This window comes from Meleagris gallopavo, chromosome 9, assembly GCF_905368555.1.
Source record: "Meleagris gallopavo chromosome 9, MGAL_WU_HG_1.1, whole genome shotgun sequence".
NCBI classification, from domain to species: domain Eukaryota; kingdom Metazoa; phylum Chordata; class Aves; order Galliformes; family Phasianidae; genus Meleagris; species Meleagris gallopavo.
This window is the reverse complement of record NC_139412.1, coordinates 4,267,148-4,273,830: the sequence shown is the minus strand read 5'-3', so window position 1 is coordinate 4,273,830 and position 6,683 is coordinate 4,267,148.

Sequence of the window (6,683 nt, the reverse complement as noted above, 5' to 3'; positions counted from 1 at the left end):
TAGAAGGGATGTAGGGGTTAAAGATTCCAATTATGTTTTTGCAAGTGCTTTTAGAAGAGGAGTTCTTGTCACGATCAACCATAATATGTCCCTTTACACAGGCACAGTACGTAGGTTGCTCACAGATTTAGGTGCCTTTGAAGATGTCTGATTATGTTGTCCACCTACACCAGCATAGTACTGTGCATTATATTTAATACAGAGTTCAGCATCTAAAGCAGATTGTGACAGCTTAGTGTCAGATACTTATATAAAATGTTTAGGTTTCCTGTGTAGGTGAAGCAGAGTATCAGCAAACATTAGGAACTAATTGCTATCCACCAAGTGTTGAGCTCTCAAGGGCAGCATCTGAGTGAAATATCAGGTGTTTAGCTACAGCTGGGATTGAGCTGAAAGAAGCTCCATACTTGTCTTGATTTGCACAAGGGGTTGATTGGTGCAAGAAGGCTCGGTTGGCAGCATAGATCCCAACCTTGGGCGGTCCCAGGGCTCTCAGATCCATCAGGTATGGGCTGACAACACGGGATCTGAGGTTCAGTTGAATCTGTTCTTTCATTTTGTACAGGAAAGCAACCCCAGAAAGGAGCAAGGGCTTAAAATCCTGCTTACTGCTGGTACTTTGTGCACTGTTTATCCAGAACTGGACCTGAACTAAATATGTGAACCTATATTAATCATATATACTATATGAACTATGTGTTCAGGCTGGTGCTTCACACTGTGTGAGCCTGTCCTACCTGGGAGCACATTTTCCTGCCCTCTCTCTATCAGGGCACAGTACTTATTTCTCACCAACTTCACAGCTGTGAGAAATTCTGCTTGGCTTTCCTTTCTGTTGAAAGATTGTATTTTCCCCAACTTACTGCCTTCTTGATGGAATATGGCAGACAGAAGCTCTTTTCTTTCTCGCAGTTCTTCCTACAGAGCTGATAGTACTGTGGGATTTTGCTGGGGCCAGGTTCTTTTTATAGAGTGTGAGATTTTTCTTAATTGATTGTTAGGAGGTACAAAATATTATTTTGAAACACACACAAAATATTGTTCTTTGGACCGAAGGAAATCCAGGAAAATGGAAGGGTGGTCAGTAAGCATTAAATACGCAGTCTATGATGGGAGAATTTCAATGTTTATTTCATGAATTTCTATGTGCTTTCATTGGTTTCATGGGTGCAAACCAGGCAGGGGGAAACACACTGCATTCTTAGCTCAGATTCCAATGGCTTTCAGATTTGAATTGAATATCCATCTAGATAGGAAAAGAATGGCATTGTTATTACAAAGAGTAAACAACTCCAAGGTATTATGTTAGAACTCTGTCTTGATGTAAAGAGAAAAGCAAGTGGGGTAATTTGGAGCACTGTTTGAAGTACCAAGCTTCACAGAAGAGGATTGCTCCTTCTGAACTCTGTGCTGCAAAATTGTGCGAATAAAGCACTCAAGAGTGTATCATTCAGCTATACTTTTTAATGCAAATTTTCTGTTTTAATGCAGTGTGACTGCTGACTTAAAGTCATTACCATGTGCTGTGTTAGTGTCACCCACTCAGAAAAATCTCTTTCAGAACCATTTGCTCCACACCATCCCAAAATACGGAGAACACAGCCAAAATCTTAACTCCTATTAAATAAATTGTCTTGCTAACGTTGTAATTATCCCGTGCAGCACATTTTCATTATTTCGGCATGCACTGGTCGTGCAGAGTTGATTGTTATTTACTCAAATATGTCAAACTGCTTTGTAGCTGGAGCAGTAGGAATTCAGGATTGATACAGAGAAGACTACGGCTCCATCAGCCAACCTCTTCTTCAGTTTTATTTGTATCACTGCTGCACAGAACTATTTAATTGACTTAATTTTTTATTTCTGTCTCAAATGCGTTTTTGACCCTTGCTTTACTGCTCTCTCCCAGCAGTGTTGCCATCTGTTTATTGCTTGCTGACATATCTGCTGCCTATCCATGGAGCAAACTGGTGTTTATGTTCTTGGGGTATTGACAATAGAGAGATACAGAACAGCTTGTCTGTCCTGGTATGTGGAGCCAGTCTTCAGTTTTGGTAGACTGTTGTAGCATCCTTTCTTAAAAAGGTGTATCTCTGATTAAGAGCTCTATTCCAGATGAGCCTGATTGCCAGCCACTTGTCCATCCTTAGCAGTGCCCAGGTCCATCTAAATCTATTCCCTCCAGGTTTGCGACTCTCAATAACCTTTCTTGCAGTTTGCCTGCTGTTGACATAAATGTGAAGGAGGGTTTTCTCTGCTCCATCAGCAGCTCCAGCAATGAAGCCAGAATCTGCAGCTGTAACCAGAGTCATCTGAAATAAAGATTTCTTCCGTTGTGTTTTGCTGTTGCTTTCACAGAGAACCGTGTCTGTCTGACTGAAGAGCAATGCAATTCTTTCATGACCTTAACTCCTCATCCTCTTGTTTTGAGCATCACCTTTGTGTTGGGAAAGGAGCACCTGCTATAGGAACAGCAGTCTGGCAGGGATGGGAGTGTGCTTTGTTTCTGAACTGAACCTTTGGTACCTTCTCTTCAAATAGAAACTGTCAATAGCATGCCACGTAATGGCAAGTTGAGGGGACAAAGAGTCTCACAGCTGAGGTCAATGAAGTTTGTATCCAGTAGTTATTGCACAGGCAGTGTGATTTCTTCAATCCATTTTCAGGAAGACAAGTATTTAGTGGGAAAGAATGAATGCACACCCAGATGAGCTCTGCTGTCAGAGACAGTCATCCATGTTTAGAGCAAATTACCAGCAAATCCAGGGCCATTTCCAGTTCTGTTCTGTCTGGAATGAATCATTTCCATGTGCTACATCTGAATCCCTCCTTAAACAGGGAGAACATTTTCTCCCCATTTCTTCAGACGTTGATGTCTGAGCTACCAAGTACCAGGAAATGAGGAGGAATGATGCAGAAGGCACTGTTTGTGCTGTATTTCTTCAGTCGTGAGAACAGAGCTTGGTTTCAATATCTGTCAATCTGATATTATTCACCAATATATGGGTCATTGACTTCAGTGATATCTTGTTGGTGAAAACCTAAGAAAATAGCTTCCAATTTTGTTACAAAGTCTAAATCCAGAGTGTTCAGCACAGTCAGTGGGACTCAGCCTGACTATGATGCAATCTCACTGATCAATGGTTCCAAACATCTTTCATCCCATTCTCCCCACTCCATTCCCATTCCAAGAGTTTCCTCGGTCAGCTTCAGTGTGAGAATGGTTAATGAAATACTGCTGTCATTTGTCAGACAAGAGAGAAAAAGAAAAATTAAGATATATCCTTGAATTTCTTCTGTTATGGGAACAATCCAGGAATGAAATAATATAGCGAGCGTAGTTCTGTTGGGCATCCTTGAAACACTCAGTGATACATGAGATTTAAAACCATCAGAGTGCCATTACATGTGGAATACTTTCTGATAGTTAAAAGCACAGAGTATTATGCAATGGGTAATTATCTTCCTGGTGTTTTGACTTCTAATCTCAGTTCCTTTCCCATAATGACATTTCTTAGTGTCCTCATAATAATAACCACCTTCTAAATTTAGAAGGAGTTTTACATTTTGAGCATAAATGTACCTAAGATGCCAATCATTACTGTATGTGATTTATAAACTGCCAGAAGAAAATGTAAACAAGTTTACTGACCCTCAACTGTCACCCTGTGTAATATTTATCTACCTGATGGTTATCAGCATGCTGTAAATGCATTGAGGTAGAAGGCAGCTTTGGGCAGCTGTCCTTGGCTGAGTTGTAGGGTAGGGGTTTGCGGTGGTTTAAACAGCAGTAAGGCTTTCTGGAGGTTTTATTATCATTTTTTATTTGCTTTACCCACAACAGCATTGTCTAACCCACTGTTGCAACCCACTGAGATCTGACACCAAATAATTGCTTTTGTGGATAGATCAACTTTTAGATATCTTTCTTTCATCAGCTTAAAATAGAGCAGACGTTTTGCATTTTCTGGTGTACGTATGGCTCAAAATAAGCAATTTAGAAAAAACTGAGAATGACTTAGATATGAAAGGAGTTTTCAGATTGTTGCTTTCCTGGATAGTGAGCAGAGAGCTCCGGCACCATCGAAATGGTAACGCAGTGCGCACCAGCAGCTCTGCTCCCAGCCAGAGCTGTGGGAGCATTCCCGTCACCTGAAATCCTCAGGATGTGAATCAGAAGTGCAGGGCAATTTCCTTTCAGATTTGCCTTTGTACATGTCCTCTCCCTGCAAAAAACATCAGCGCACAATTCTGTGACAGAATGTCAGCATTGATACATTGGAGAAGAGCGAATGTAGTGGTGACAGTGCAGAAGATATTATTTCAGCCCAGCGAAAATTATACATCTTCATTCTGGATGACAACCTAAACAATGCCATGCTTGAAACATAAATGATATCCTGTTTAGCTGGAAAAGCTATTAGGCACATGATGGAGAGTGGAAGTGAGCTAACCGCCCTCCTAGAACAAACAGCGCTTTGCATTTCCCATGAGCGAGCTGACAGGTTTTTAAAAATTTACTTCCAGATTTCACTTTTCAAATAGAAAAGAGAAAATCAACAGTGCCAGTTGAGAACTGAGCCAGCTCTGTGCCGCACTGCTTGCTCCTCTTCCCACCAGCACAGCTCCACAGGAAGCCTCACCAATCCACCAGCATTCCCAGCAGTGTCCCAAGGACCCCAGCCCTTGTTTAGCAAAAGCTTTAGAAAATCCGTTTTGCATTTTATCAGGAATGAAAGAAAGCAGTGACAGTTATGCAGATGAGGCCAGGCTCACATTGCTTTCACATGGATTCTCTTTGGCTGCCATTTTATTTTGTTAGAATGACTGAAAGCAGAGTTACCAGGACCTTCTGCAGCTCTTCCAGTCCGTCCTTTGCTCTAAGGCAAAATCAAGCTTGCTTTCACCAGCTCTGGCAGACACTTGACTTAGGACCATACTGTACGTGCTTTTAAGACCTGCAATGATGGCAATTTCATGTGCTCTCTAAACCACTTATCCTGGAGTTACTGGTCCTTAAAATTAGAAGTCATTACCTAATGTCTCATCCAAATTTAAGCCTATTCTGTTCTGTCCTATGAAGTATATATGAGAAGAATTAACTGCACAGAGGAGAACAGTGAGGGTGGTAGAGAAAGGAACAAGGTCAGGCTGTCCATTCTCATCAGGCCTGGGGATACCACCACAAAGGCACGTTAATAAGTGGCAGCTCGGGAAGGGCTGAAGCTCCTGTTCCCCTGAGATCCTCCCACCATAACCCTCACTGGCCAGCCCATGGTGGCACATGTATTGTGGTCAGCAGCAGGCTGTGGAACAATGAGTTTGCAGAGGATTACAGTTCAATTGACCAGCATCTTCAACTGTATTTCATTCTAATTTTCTAATTTCTTTTTTCCTCGTTGAAAACAATTTTAAGTGACAAACAAGTGGGTGCTAGGTGGAACTGATTTGTCTGTTTTTAATGCCAACGTTTCTCCGGAAAGCCAAGGATCTGAAAGTGGTCGGTCTGATTTCAAGTGGGTTGGCTGTAGCTACTGTACATTGAAATATTCATCTTTTCCACTAATTGCTGTGTGGGAGCTATTCACAGAATGAAAGAACCTTTTGTTTTTGCTGTCATACATATCAGCTCGAAGATGTTGTTCCATTATGCTTTTTCTTCTCTGCCACTGGTAACTGTTAGTATTTTACTATATCAACAATTATAAAAAAATAAAATCTTCACTTGAGTGATCCGGAGAAGGGCATTCAAAACTGAAACTAGGATTTGGTTATGCAGGAAATTACTGCTTCAGGCACGCTCATTGAAATGAAGACCTTCTTCAGCAAGAGGGGAGAGCCCGGTCCTCAGGATGGTGTATTTCTTCTTTCTACTGCTGTGATCAAATTCCATCTTTCATGACCACAGACCTGACCCAGCTCCTACTGCAGGTACTGAAGGGACTCTGCAGAGATGTGTGAGCTGCACTTGGGTCACAAACAAAGGCAGAAGTTAATACCAGGAGTAAATGCCAAGCAGTTTTGTTCCAACCTGTAGTGCTGTACTGTTGTGATGTTATGAAATAGACTTCACCTCCTGCTGGATTCAGGAGGCTGTTATTGTCTGGATTTTATTTTTTTATTGTTTTATTTTTTGCAGGAGAGGTAATTGGATACCTTTATCACGCGCATGAATGCCCATTACAGGTAGGAATTTCTGTTGTTCTCAATTCCAGATTCCATTTGAAGGTACAAGGCAATGCTTTCAAACTTGTAAGCAGATATCTAATCATCTTTGAGAGTTCTAAATCCCAGGTGGCAGTGCCAGCACAGCTGAAAACAAAGATATACAGTTGACAGGAACACCTTGGAAAACCAAGTCCAATTTCTTAATGCAGAAGTTGATCAAAATCCATTTTGAAGGAGTAAGGAAAGACACTGCTTGAGGAGCCTAACCATCTGTTCCAGAGACAGCCAGCTAATGGGCTCATAAATATGACTTGAAACTCAATATTCTGGGTATTAGATTCTGAGGATGAAGGGAGAAGAAGGATGATAGGATTGTGTACAACGTAATACAAAAAGACAAGACATGAGGAGTGATAATAACAAATAAAAGAAAATTGTCAGTCTTTGTACCATGATGGCTAATCTCAGAAGCACAAGGGGACCAAACTCTATGCAGTCAGTAGTGCCATGCCAAT